General features: G+C 33.6%; 1 long non-coding RNA gene across 1 annotated transcript; it reads right to left on the bottom strand.

Annotated features, from left to right (window-relative positions):
- Nucleotides 1–798: 798 nt before the first annotated feature.
- Nucleotides 799–1,598, bottom strand: LOC149249206 (uncharacterized). Its single transcript, XR_016265819.1, has 4 exons — nucleotides 1,501–1,598; nucleotides 1,304–1,390; nucleotides 1,016–1,132; nucleotides 799–915 (listed from the first exon to the last, which is right to left on the bottom strand). It is a non-coding gene; the product is annotated as an uncharacterized LOC149249206 (long non-coding RNA).
- Between the last annotated feature and the right edge of the window lie 12,447 nt (nucleotides 1,599–14,045).

Here is a 14,045-nt window from a genome sequence, read left to right on the forward strand (position 1 = left end):
AGATCGGCATCTATGAATACATAATAAGATATAACTTATATTGTGAAGCACTGTTCTGTGCATAGTGTGTTCTACTTGTCTGGCTCCTTCAACATTTTCTATTCAAACAATGTTTTCATCACCCAAGGGGGTTTTGATATTGTGGTATGACTCAACATAACATATGCCTTCAACTAGACAAAATCAGAATATCTTAAAATACTTATGTACAACGGATAAAAGCTTTTTGTGTATTGTTGTACCTTATTGTGAAGTAAAACTGTGATCAGCAATCTAATAAAAGAAAGTTAATATATTGAAACTGTCCTTGTAGCCCCTTTATAGACAAAACAATGGCTAAAGTTATATTATTGTAGCCTAAGTCATTTAAACTTGTTGGAATGTTTAGCCTTCAAAGTAGCAAACCTAGTGGGTTTAGTGAGAGCAATGCTAGTTGAGCATATATGCTCTATGTATTGTTTGCGTGACTTGAACCCACGTGCTTTCAAGTCCTTTGGCGTGATTTTGGTCCTTTTAACCATAGCATCAACATTTATCTTTTTTGTTTTCTGTGGAAATTAAAACATTATCAATAAATATCAAAATCCACATAGATATAATGAAAATATGGGGACCTTGTAACGAATATGAAGAGACAATGCATTGACTAGCTATCAATAAATATCAAAATCTATATAGATATAATGAGAATATAGGGAACATGTAACGAATATGAAAAGAAAATGCATTAACTAGTCATTAAAATATGTCAATGTTATTATGAGCTAAGATATGTAGTATATAACTTATCTCTCTTAATTTGTCTTGAAGTCTAGGTGAATGCCGCAATGGTTGAGGAGAATGTGATTTTTGCTGAGTATCATGTCCACCATCATACATGTGCAAAGGTGTTTTAGGAGATGTATATTCATTACTCTGAACATTAGATTATACATAGATATAAGTATGTGACTCAAATAGAATTAAATGTAAAAATATGATAAAATTATAAGAGTATAAATAAATATAATCTTACCTTGCATTGTGACATTGGACATGAAGATGGTTGTAGCATTTGAACCATTTCATTTCCATTCTTCTTAAGGCTTCGACAAGGGGTTTTCATTGATTGTGATGGTTCCAAAGGGAACACCTGCACCATAAATAAGAAATAACACACACACACACACATATAATCAAAACAAATCAAGGATAATGATATATAATACAGAACATCCATTTCTCATCCCATCATTATGGTAAAACATAACAATTTATATATTAATGTTTTTAGTGGAATAGGTTATATGGATTAAAAACTTACTGGCCCAATAACCCCTTGAAAACCTTGAAATCTAGGTGAGCGTCGTAATAGTTGGTGGCTTGAATTTGGGGAATTTTGTTGATTAGGCTATGCATATCAATAACAATGAGAAATTAGTATACAATTATAATAAATATAAATATTATTTAATGTTAAAATGTCTAAAAAATTAATATATGCAAAAAAATGGACTCAACTGTGTTGTCATTGTCCTGATTAGTTTCATCAAAGTTTAATATATGGTTGTGCCCATCTAATCCTTCTTCCCCCACATCATCAGGAAGCTCAATCCTTAATTTCTCTTTTAAAGCAATATCTATGCGCTTCATTGTCTCCATACATCTACGAGGTAGACTCTGATCCCAACGTTGAATTTTTTCACAAATCCTTTGCTTTGAAGTATCGTTAAGCTGATAAAATGTAACAACTGACTGTGAAAACAAGTTTCAATGAATTTAGTCCACAACAATAAATTAATATTAATAAAAAACATATACAGATAAATACTAATAAATACTTACAACTGAAAGAATTTCTTCATTGACAATATTAATAAAAAGCATATACAAATAAATACTAATAAATAATTACAGCTGAAAGAATTTCTTCATTGACAAATCTTTTATATGCTTGTTGTCGTGCACGACATAGCCTTGCATCTAAATCATATTGTATTTTGGCATTTTGCCTCTTAACTACACTTGTTGATTTGACCACCCATGTAGCATTTGCATCTCTTACTCGACCTCTTTGACGTGGAGGAATTGGTGGGAGATTGTGGGTGGTAGCCCGATGATGATTAAGGCCAGATAGCTTAGATCGACTCAAGTTCCCCGCACAGCCACCAACAAGACAAGTGAACACTTGCTTGGTGCCTTTGATAGTTACCTCCCATTCATGTCTATTTTCCTCCATTTTCTTACTTCCTTATAAATGAATATGTAAACAATAGTGTTGTTAAAAACATCATAAAAACACTTTAAAGTAAAAATAAATATTCATATCTATTTTTTTGTGGTTACCATAACTATCAATTTTTATAAAATATAGGCCAAAATATTTAAAACAACTCTTCAAGATTCTTGTTATATCAATTTGCATGATTTGTAAATGTTACAGTTTTAAGTTCTTGTTAGATCAATTTACATGCTTTGTAAATCTGACAGTCTTAAGTGAACACAGGTTGGGATAAGTGGTCTCATTGGGACTACATGGTTCCCAACAAAGCCAGCCCCTCATTAATAAACCTTCTTTACAATCCAATAAATATTTTTTAGAAGAAAATGTTGCCCTCTCTAATTGACTACTATCCTTGTGTTAAATGGAATTCCCCGCATCCAATATACCTGCTGGATACCTTAATATACAGTAGACATAAGCTCATGAGATGGAAACAAGCTTGGTTCAATAATACCACACTACAAAGTGATTCTAGAAACTGATTTAAATCTCAAGGCCTTCAATGTACTTACTTTTATGATTTACAGGATTATGATATAAATTTTAGGGTCTTCAATGTAATTTTATAATTTTGAATTTGAAGTATTGAAATTACTGGAAATTCTACTATCAATAATATTTGAAGTCAGGACATAGCAGAAATCTTACAATAGTGAGGAGATATGGTAAAATTATATAGCCTTTCTTTTTGATAAAGCTATTTTAAATATCGAAATTGGCCAACATTTGCTTCACTGGTAATGGTGTTATGCTCTTCTGCTACACGGACGGGGACTAGATGACAACTATATTCGAATTATTTAAAAAAAAAAATTGTATTTAAATATACAAGCTCTCTCTCTCTCTTCACATTTTATCAAACAAGGACAAAATCATTTTCTCTGCTAACTTGTCCCTTACAAAGACTTGTAAGCTTGTACTATAACTGTCAAATTCACTAATGCTTGGAAGCTCGTAATCATGTAATACAATTCACATATTTGCTCAATAAATATTCTTATAACGAGATGCCGGTGTAGTTTGCAAGCGTTTTATACGAGATAGTTGCAATTAATAACCGGTAAGGCTCTCCCCTACATATTCTTGTTGCATTTGGCATACTTTACTTCTATTATATAAGTTTTAAGAAAATTTTCAGGTCGAATGGTGGAATAAATTTCTTTATCTGCATATTTCTTCCTTTTGATGTGTAGGATTTAGTTTCTGTGTTCTCTAAAACAGTGTACATCAAGATTAAAATGACTTCGCAATTTGAACATAAACAATATGCTTTCGAGTCAGTTATTCTTTTGGATCGTCGCCAGATCCGAGTGGCGGATAATCTAGTGAAATTAATGTATAAATCTGTAGAAAATGTTGAATGCTTCCGAATCTTAAATGTCTTAAAGATTTAATTCAGATCCGTCGGGAAACAATGAAAAGATCTTTTATTTCACCCTCATCCGATAAGAAGCATCTTTACACATACGTTGGAAGAGATCTGTCGGAAAGAGGAGAAAAAATAAGGAGGATTACTAGTTAATCCTATTGACAGGATGTGTTGCAGAAATTTTGTTAATTTCAGTTTCTGTGACACATTGTCACTACCTAGTCCCTGCCTACATACTTTTCTTGTTCTCAAGAAAGCTATTCTTGATTTCAAGAAAATAATTGCCGCGGTTTTCGAAGGATCAATACCATACCAAACCCTAGAATTGCGCTTAAGATATGAAAATTTATTATTACGCAGCTTCTATTTTAGATCAGTTCCATAAATTATAAGCTTGCTCTTCACTATATGCTTTTATATCATCTTTAAATTTCTGCAACATTTCATGGCGGGCGTCTAAAGATTTGATCTCTGAATTCGTTGTGTAAACTTTAGCAGGAGATTCCAGAAGGTTTCAAGTTTCAACAGTAACATGTATATTCCTCAAAATAAGATATCAGCGGTCGTGCTATTGATCGGTTGCGAACATTGAGATTAAGGTTTCTGATCTTTGAACAGTTAGGGGACGAAGGTACGCTTCCCTGTCTTTCGGTGAAAGGAGAAGGCGCGAATTACGTATGCTGACTCCAAGGATGAGTTAAATTTTCCATTGCGATTTCTCTCTATCGTTTCCCTAGGCAAGACAAAATATTACGAAATGAAACTCAATTAAAAGGACAGATCCATCAATTATTTCTATATCAAAGAAGTTTTCCAAGACCAATGAAACAAAATCAAGGAGAATTCCAACAATTGTTTTTAGCTTGTCTAGTGTTGTTTCTACACAAGATCACTGTGTTCGGCAATGGCGAAATTCCTTGCAACCGAACCTGTGGTTAAAAAACAGTTAACTTCCATTCGACTTTAGCGGCGCTTGTCCATACATGCTAGATAGCCACTACTTAGAAAGAGGTGATATATATTTGAGAGAATTTCGGGTTTTGGATTTTACTGATTCCAGCATCATCATTCAGCGGTGGCAAAGTGAAAATAAAAAACCCAAATGCTATGAGGATTCAGATATCCTATCAATTTTCAAAGCACAATTTGGCCTTACGCACAAGACAGAGGTCGAAAGAGCATTTGAAATACCTGTTTCGAAGAAGTGCTACAAGGGATCACCTTCTGTAACCTCTGTTCGCCAGAGCTCCACAGTGAATTTGTTCAATGGTTGGATTTTGAATTGCTGGGATTTGAGCAGATAATGTATCGAGGATGGTTGTTAAGGCGTTTATGAGCCTCCACGCTGGGTTAGTAAATGTTATTAATACACCAAAGTGGAGGCAGGCAGCTTGGCGGGCAGGAACACGACAGACGGCAGAGTCGCCGGAGCTGGGTGACTCGTATTCGCCGGAGGTTGGAGATGGGATGCATGTAACATGCATGATCCATGGTCAGGTCTGAGATGTAAGCGAGCGATGACGTCAAGGGGGCTGTCAGGACTGTGTAAGGACATAGCATTTATAATGCTATAGGGTTGGAAATAGGAATTGCCGTAATTTTCGTAGGCCCACCAGATCCAATATATGTCATCTGTTTAGCGGTCACTTTCAAAAGTTTTCGGCTTTTTCTTTTAATGTACAAACCACATGATATAAAGGTGATTCTTATAATACGTAGTCAACCATGAGCATCAGAGAAAAATATTTACTAGTAACTAACTGAGAGTGCAAAGGAATGCCGAGAATTTGGAAGGCAACAATCAAGCAAAATATATAGGAGTTGGTTTTAGTGCGATTTTTTGGAAGTTTTTCTGGGGGATTTTTTCGGTTTAATTTCTCTAAAATCTAGCAGAAATTCATTGAAATCACAAGATTGATGGGTAAAACCTGCACAATAGAAGTGCCCTAGGGGTTTTCATGGTGCTCAATCCATATATACAGTCAAAAAACTAGTTTAAATAACGCAAATCAAGATTTCACATCAAAATTTTCACCAGATTCTGGCACCAGAAACTCCAAAAAGACGCACTATAGACAACTCCAAATACATATATACAATGAAATACAATCGAAATTTGAGTTTTGTAAATATTTTAAAGAATGTACCAAGAGATTGAATTGAAGAAGAATGTTACAATAACATAAATGTCCTCGAGGTTAAATTTAAGAAGAAAAATACATAACTGTGCTTAGTCTCTACCTGCTCATGAGCGCCTTCCTTTTATAGATTTAGATAACAAATACAAAATTCACCAAAGTTCATATGGTCCGAGGTGCCCATCACTAATTTCATATTATCATGAGAGATATGTTGAATTCCAAGCTTTTTCATTAACCCTTGTACATTGTCTATAGTAACCATGCCATCGTCATTGTTGTCCAAGCTATTGAAAATTCGAGAGAGGTCCCATGTTTGAACGAAGGGTGTGTACCTTTTATTTACAAAAACACTACTCATTTAAGAAATTATACCTTTGGACAATTAGTATTTTCCCAGATCACTTATAATATGTGGGTCTTTGGATTCAAAGTTCAGAAAACTTAATTTTCATTACCTCAAAAACCCAAACATGAACATAAAAGTTGCAGAAGCTATAAAATTTTTGAACCCAACTCAGGGACATGGATACAATAATGCTCCAATACATATCCATGGAAGACACATTTGAAAATATACAGTTTTTTAATAAAAGATTAGACACCATCTTTGGCATATGGGATATCTATAACTTCATGCAATTGAAAGGTAAAAGAAAAAAAGGTCAGTTTTTCTTAGGCGCTACATAATGATAACTAAGAAAACCTGTGATTCCTTTTAATAAACCTTTGGTTGTCTTCCACGAATTTCCATGAAATTGTGCAGAAAAAACCATTGAATTTTGTATTAAGAAGCCTGTAGTTCATTACTATAAAACTCAACAGAAGCAACCATGAATGGCTCTATCCATGTGTCGAGATGTTTTTTAATATATATATATATATATATATATATATATATATATATATATATATATATATATATATATATATATATATATATATATATATTTCAGAACACATTACATTACCTTACATTGATACATTGATACAAAGTAATAGAGAATCTGTTCATCCCCTTCAAAAAATGAAAATCTATGACCACACATACGTTTCAGAAAACATCAACATGCATTGATACAACAAAAATGAGAATCCGTTCATTCTCGACAAAAAAGAAGCCATATTGCCTTCAATATTATTTCTTAACGTACAAAATTAAGCTCTTAAACTAACTAATCTATATACTAATTCAACGGAACTTTGAGCAATCTGTTTCTACAAAGCTCAATCGATTATTCTTTAGATCAAAAAAAAAATGAAAATCATGTTGTACTTTGTTGTTGATGATAGACTGATTCACATTCTCATCATTAAGAGATCTCAGAACATGCATACAAAAGATTTTATTTGTTGTGTGATTGACGAAGAGATTTTGCCATGGAATGTTGAGCTTCGCCCTGCCTCTTAAATGAAAAGACAAATTTGGAAATTCAAGGTGATTTCACTTAGCACCAGAAACATCAAAACAAGGCACACTATAAGCCAGGTTATTACTCAGTAGGCAAGAATGCACCCAAGGATAAGGCACATAAGAGGGTAAATTGAGCATGAGAGCTTGGTAGACGCAGCTGGCAAGGGAAACACTAATAGTGCCACTATCAATTATAGTGCCTCCTGATCCATTTCCAAATGAAAATACCTAACGATCTATTAGCAGGATCCAACCCCTGAAACTGATTTTCGTCACACCCAAATAATAAAAATAGCAATTATAGTGCCTCTTGATCCATTTTCGACTGCAAACACTTGGCGATATATTGGCAGGATCCAACCCCTGAAATTGATTGTCGTCACATCCAAATAATAAAAAGTTTTACCTACTCTCATTGCATTTATGAGAGTCGTATTGATCACATGCTTACCCTTGAGAGCTACAAGTTTGCCAAAGGACATTGAACTGGCAGTCAGGCCTGAAATTTCATATCCTCTCTACCCTTCATATGAAAATTTGATGAGATTTTTACATTTTTCATGACCTTAATTTTACTTTCTACACAATTTTGTGAGTTTCAACCTTCATTTATCTATTTCAACTATTCTTGCATCTCAAATTTTATTAATCTTCCTCAAAGAATGGCTTGCTTTTTCTTAAGTTAGGATATGTGTTTTGAGATAGCATACAACCATACTTTTAAGATTTTATAAGGTTTTTCAGCTTTTGGGGTAAATAGTTTTTATTATGTACTTAAATTTTAACATGTGAAAGGCACTAAAGAAATCCACATAATTCGGATGATGAGGATCCTCAACCACCATTGGATGGAATGGAGTTATGCATCCCTCTAGATATAATAGAGGTGGAAAACCTGCCTCAAGAGGAAAATACTAAACGAAAGTAACTAGTTGTTGAAGAACCATGGCCCATAACTAATGAACACTATTACCATTCATGTCTTAGCCTTCCAAAATTAATTACACAAACTTTTACCCTCATAAAATTAGTTTAACTTACTTAAGTGTTGTAACTTTATGCCTGGATATTAATATCACAAATTAAATAATTCTTCCCAAGATAAGGTGGAATATATGTAAATTTCACAACAAGGTAAAATAATTTATATGAATTCAAAAGCTACTAACAAATTGAGTGAGGGTGAACACTTTTCCATCTAACTATAGGTTTAATTGCATTGGTCCTTTCTACAATTAATTACCTCCTAGCTAGACCCTTATACCACAAGGGCAAATTTTGTAGAGTACTATCATATGATTTCAAGAAAAAACAACTTCTCAAAGAATAACTTCATAGGAGAAGCTCCTCATTGATTTTAGGAACCATACAAAGTGATAGAAACACCTTTTACTAGCCTTACATGACACAAAAGTGATCCTTCTTCGTTATTACACTATGGCTGAAGCAATTCCTCATTGCAATGCCTTCCCATGTGGGTCACTTACTCTAGCACTTATAATGAGTCCCCTACATGATTTCATTATACAAATATAGGTTTTAAATTGGTGTTACACAAGCATTGTCTCAACACAAGAGTATCTCTCCTCTCTCTTTTCTTTGCATGTAAGTTCAACTCCATTTCCAACTCATGTGCATCAACAAAAATCATGATTTTCCTTTTTTCATGCATGTTTGGGTCATCCACAATTTTCAATGGATATATTTACCCATTCCATGCATTTTTTATTAAGAGGACTTTCTCAACTACCATTCAAGGTTCTATAACTACTCAAAATAAACACTTGAACCAATTAGTTTTTAAATTTAATGATATAGGTAAGAGGGAAAAAAATTAATCAAATATTTCAAATATCATGACCAAAATAGTTACTAAGACAATGTGAAATATAAACTAAATCCCAAAGACCCTCATTATTTCGGCTCTTAATATCATGATCCTTATCCTTGTGCCTCCTAATCTATTTATTTAGCACTTTCATTCATTAAATAAAAACAAATATATAATGACTTATTCAATTCAATTTAACATAATGATAAAAATTCATACCAAATTAAAACAACATTTACTGTAATTATTTACAAATAATGAAAGAATTAAAATTGAACATCATAAATCTTAAAATTAACTAATTATTTGAAGAAAAAAAAATTGAACAAAATTTACCGTCTAACTATGAGATCATGGATACGCCCATGTTTATTAATAGTGAAGTAACCAGTCCTAAGTATATCAATCTATACAATGGAAAATAATTTAGTGTTGAAGTACTTGAGTATCTCAGTCGGTAACAAAATTAAGAAAACCCATTGTCTTAGACTTCTCCTTTTGACTACATTATAATAGGATTACAGTATTTTTGTTTACACTTTTGATCAATTATATATTTTGATTCCATAATCAGATTAGGGAGTCAACATGAACAAGTCAGTTGTGCGAAATGTCTTTCATAGATCATTCCAAAAAGACAACCATAAATTATAATCATGAATATGATCATTTTTACTTCAATTCATATCAAATTCGACATGCTTGGCTTCAGTCGAGAAGATTTTAATATTTTTTTTAGATAAGATCAGTTGAAGCATAGACGTGAATGGGACAACAGGAATTTGTCCCCCGTGCTTCTTGTTAGAAATTTCGCTATAAAAAGAGGTTTACCAGAGTGTGTAAACATTTGCAGACAAAAGATGGTGGGGACTATCGAGAAAATGAGCTTGATTTTCCTTGTGACAACATTAGCGATCTTCATTGCAATGACGATGATCACAAGTTTTCCTTCTGTTCCGCAGAGGAATGATGACAACAAGAAAGTGGTACGTTTTGCATTGGAGGTTTGTGCTACAACAAATGGGGATGGTGCGGAAACACGTCAGATCATTGTGGGTAGGATTTCCAAAGCCAATGCGAAGGAGGAGGTTCAACTCCCACACCAACCATCTCCACCCCCAGCAGATAGGGAGTTGCATCCATCATGACCGAAGATATTTTCAATCAACTATTGAAGTACAAATATGATAACAAATGCAAAGCCAATGGGTTATAGCTACTATTATTGCTTACTATGAATTATGATAGCTAATTGAAACTATTAAACGTCAAAAATTTGTTTTACACATCACATTCAACGTTTTCAATTTCTTTCTTTTACCATCGATGTCTAAAAATCTAAAATACGTTCCACCGAATGTGAAATTCCAAGCTTGTTCCAGTGTTATACGCAGGGGTGTGGCAATATGAAAATTTGTGACTTATCTTGTGGCCTAACTGAGAAATTAATGAAAATTTACCCATGTCAAGCCCCATTATTCCATCCTCTGTAACCCCTAAGCTATTCAATGCACACCCAAATGAAAAAGCCTCTAATTTTTTGATGCCCATGTTGACTGTCAAGTTTAGGTCATCCACTTCCATATAGGCAGAGGAATTTGAAGAGTCTAAATAACCGCTTTGATAGCTGCATTGAGAATAAGTTGAGGAATTATCACAAGAAGGATCTAGAGCATCAAGAGAAATAACACTAAGAGTTGTAAAAAAAAACAATGAATGGGTTGTTAAGAACACCATTTTAGAGCGGGAAAATGGTTATAAGAGAAAGGATGATGATATTGTCAGTCAACTGATGAACAATGTGAGATCAGGTCAATCCAAGTTAGTTTCAATTTCTTGAACCTGATAATACACCTTCAAATTAAAGAAACTGATACCCCACTGAAACAAACATGTCAATATCACTCCACGGAGCAAGAAAGCAAACTAGAAGGCTCAGCTCTCTCTACATTTCCTCGAGGTCAATGAGGCAACTGCTAAACAATGAAGGAAGAAGTTAAGGTCACTGAGACAACCAGGTCGAAAGCATGGGAAGGCACCGAGGCTTTGTAGATGTTTTCTAATGTGTACGTAGAATTTTAGAAATCAATGAGAACGTAAGAAGGCTCCTGGAAGGTGCGCTGCAGGGTTATGTGCCACACTGTAGGGTTATGTGCCCATTGAATAAATCTTAATGTGCCCAGTGAATAAATCTTCGCCACGTCCTAAAAGAGCCCCACCGTATCAAGCAATAAAATACTTTTGACCTTAAGAAAAGCTACCATTGAAAATATGACGACATCAAGGACGGGTCAATAATGACACGTGGCAGTTTTTAATTAGAGGAAGGACAACGAAAATGAGGCTTTCTCATTCGCTACAGTGAACAATGTCTAGAAATCCAAATCCTGTAGTGAAAAATGCCTCTGATGTAAAAAGGCTCATGAAATGAAGTAGTTTTTCTTTTGAAAGAAGGTGGTAAAATTTATGAAACATTTCTTATTTATTTTTTATGGTTTATCATCTTCCAAAAAACTTTAATTACACATATTTGAAATCACAATTGTGAAATGTGTTAGGAACATTTTTCAACAAGGTAGATCTCATGTGTTAATGTTACGATCCTTCGGTACATTTAGACAACATGGAAATGTCAGTATACCCTAAAGTTTGAATAATAAATGTCGGTACAACCTAGAGTTTAAATGAGAAATTTGAATAATAAATGGAACAAAGTTTTATGAAAATATTTAAAATCTAAATAACCTTGAATCAAATATGACCTGTCCTATGATTCAACTCTTTAAATTAAAGTGCGTAATTTTTCAATCATGGTTAAAGCACGTAGTGACCAAAAATTTCAAGCATAGATTCAGATGGATAAATCCCACGACAACAATTAACGAGCCTACGCATGGGCAATAAATGTACCTGGTTGTTCGATAACTTCCCTGCCAAAATCTAATAGTGGGTATATACAACCTCGTGTATTTATGGTTCATTAGCAAGTTGGTTATTTGAATCGAAATCTAATTTTCTTGACAGATATATTTCCAGTCAAATTTATACTTTGAAAAATATGTGAGATTTTTATCCTATGTCCCGATTCCAAACTTCTTCCCAACATCCATGTATTTTGCGTTTCCTTCATTCTTGGGTATTTTCGTTGTCACCTCTCTCTTGAAGATGGGTGCATTTAGCCTTGGCCTCAACCCATGTTTCCTTGTGACCTCAGAAAATATTAATAATTCACTAAGGAAATCATTGAGTGATGGATTTGAACGATATCTCCAACCATTTTGACTTGGGAATACCAGCAGGACGGTGCAGCGCATAAATCGAAAAATGGTGCAATTTTTTTTGGTTACCTGTTATATTTTATTTTTAAATAAAAGTTTTTGGGAAAAGTAATAGACATCATTCCCATCGATCAGTGTTGGGTGAGTATTTTATGATATTGGCTGGAATTCTTATACAGGTATGCAAAGATGCGGAAAGAGCTGCAGGTTTAGATGGATTAACTCTTTACGATCTGGCCTTAAGCATGCTACCATTTTACCCCTAGAAGAGAAATTGATCATACACTTACAGTCCATTATTGGTAACAAGTTTTCTTTCTTTTCCTTTTTCCACACTCTTTATTTCCTCCATTTCCTACTTCTTTTATACTTATTTCACATAAGTCTCTGCTCTTCAGTCCATTAACATGGTGAATGCATGAAATTGACGAGGTAGGTGATCTCAAATTATTGCCCATTTTCCTGGACATACGGACAATGAGATCAAGAATTATTGGCATTCTTGCATCAAGAAGAAGCTCACCTCGAAACACTCCATGGTACCCCTTTCATCCTCGACCTAATATTTACATTTGAATAGATATGAAATGTAAATATTGATAAATGGAACAAAATTTTATTATATATATATGTACGTATGTATATATTATTAAAAAATTCCTGAGATAATTGATTAGATTTGAATATAATCAATATTGATTTTTATCATAAAATATTTTATTTTTATTATAACCCTCATATTTTATATTAATTTTAAAAAATGCACGTGCCGACATCAACTTAATTTCAAGTGCATAGCCCTCACACTAACCTATGGCATGTCTCTTGGCCCAATAGTGTGAATTGATATGTTTATTCTAGTTGATATGCGAATGTGAATTGATATGTTTACTCTAGTTGATATTGCATATACTCTAGTTGATATTGCATATCAACTAGAATAAACATATCAATTCACATTATTGGGCCAAGAGACATGCCATAGGTTAGTATGAGTGCTATGCAGTTGAAGTTAAGTTGAAGTTGGCACGTGCATTATTTAAAATTAATATAAAATATGAGGGTTATAATAAAAATAAAATATTTTATGATAAAAAAACAATATTGATTATAATAAAAAAAATGAATATGATAGTTTTAATTAATATTATTATAAAATATCAATAACTCTACAATCATTATACTTCATTAGTTAGTTATCGATATGTGGCAAAATATTTTATTGTAGCAAAATATTTTACTCACTCTTAGCTAGAATTCAGCCATAAATAAATATTCTACCCTCACTCCCATCTCATTCTCAACCATAAATAAACTAGCATTTGCACCAAGAGGTGCAAAGGGCATGCCGATAGTGTTTTAGGTGTTTTACCCTTTGAATATATATACATTAACATTTGAAATACAAGGGTTTCTAATGTATCATTAAAGGTTGAGGATCGGCTAGTTGAAAGGGCTTAGAGGTGGTTTGATCGAATGGGCTCAGAGGCTGGGTATCTCTTCAAAGGTCTAGTGTGTCGAGGGGCCCGACTATGCGAGATGTCATTTTATAAGAAAGGCCATATATCGATGATGAGAAACATGCCCCCATGTATCGACAAGAGCTCCTTATTGCTAAATTTGTTGGTGTTGGTTCTAATACTGATCTTGCATCTACAAAACGAAGGTATGATGCTTAAAGCGAGGGAACTTGACCTAACTATTGATTTCAAACTGAATTTAGGGGATGGCAAGATAGAACTGACCTCATCC

Source organism: Pinus tabuliformis, chromosome 7 (genome assembly GCF_031772625.1).
Source record: "Pinus tabuliformis cultivar Carrire ecotype Pingquan chromosome 7, CPIR1, whole genome shotgun sequence".
Classification (NCBI taxonomy): domain Eukaryota; kingdom Viridiplantae; phylum Streptophyta; class Pinopsida; order Pinales; family Pinaceae; genus Pinus; species Pinus tabuliformis.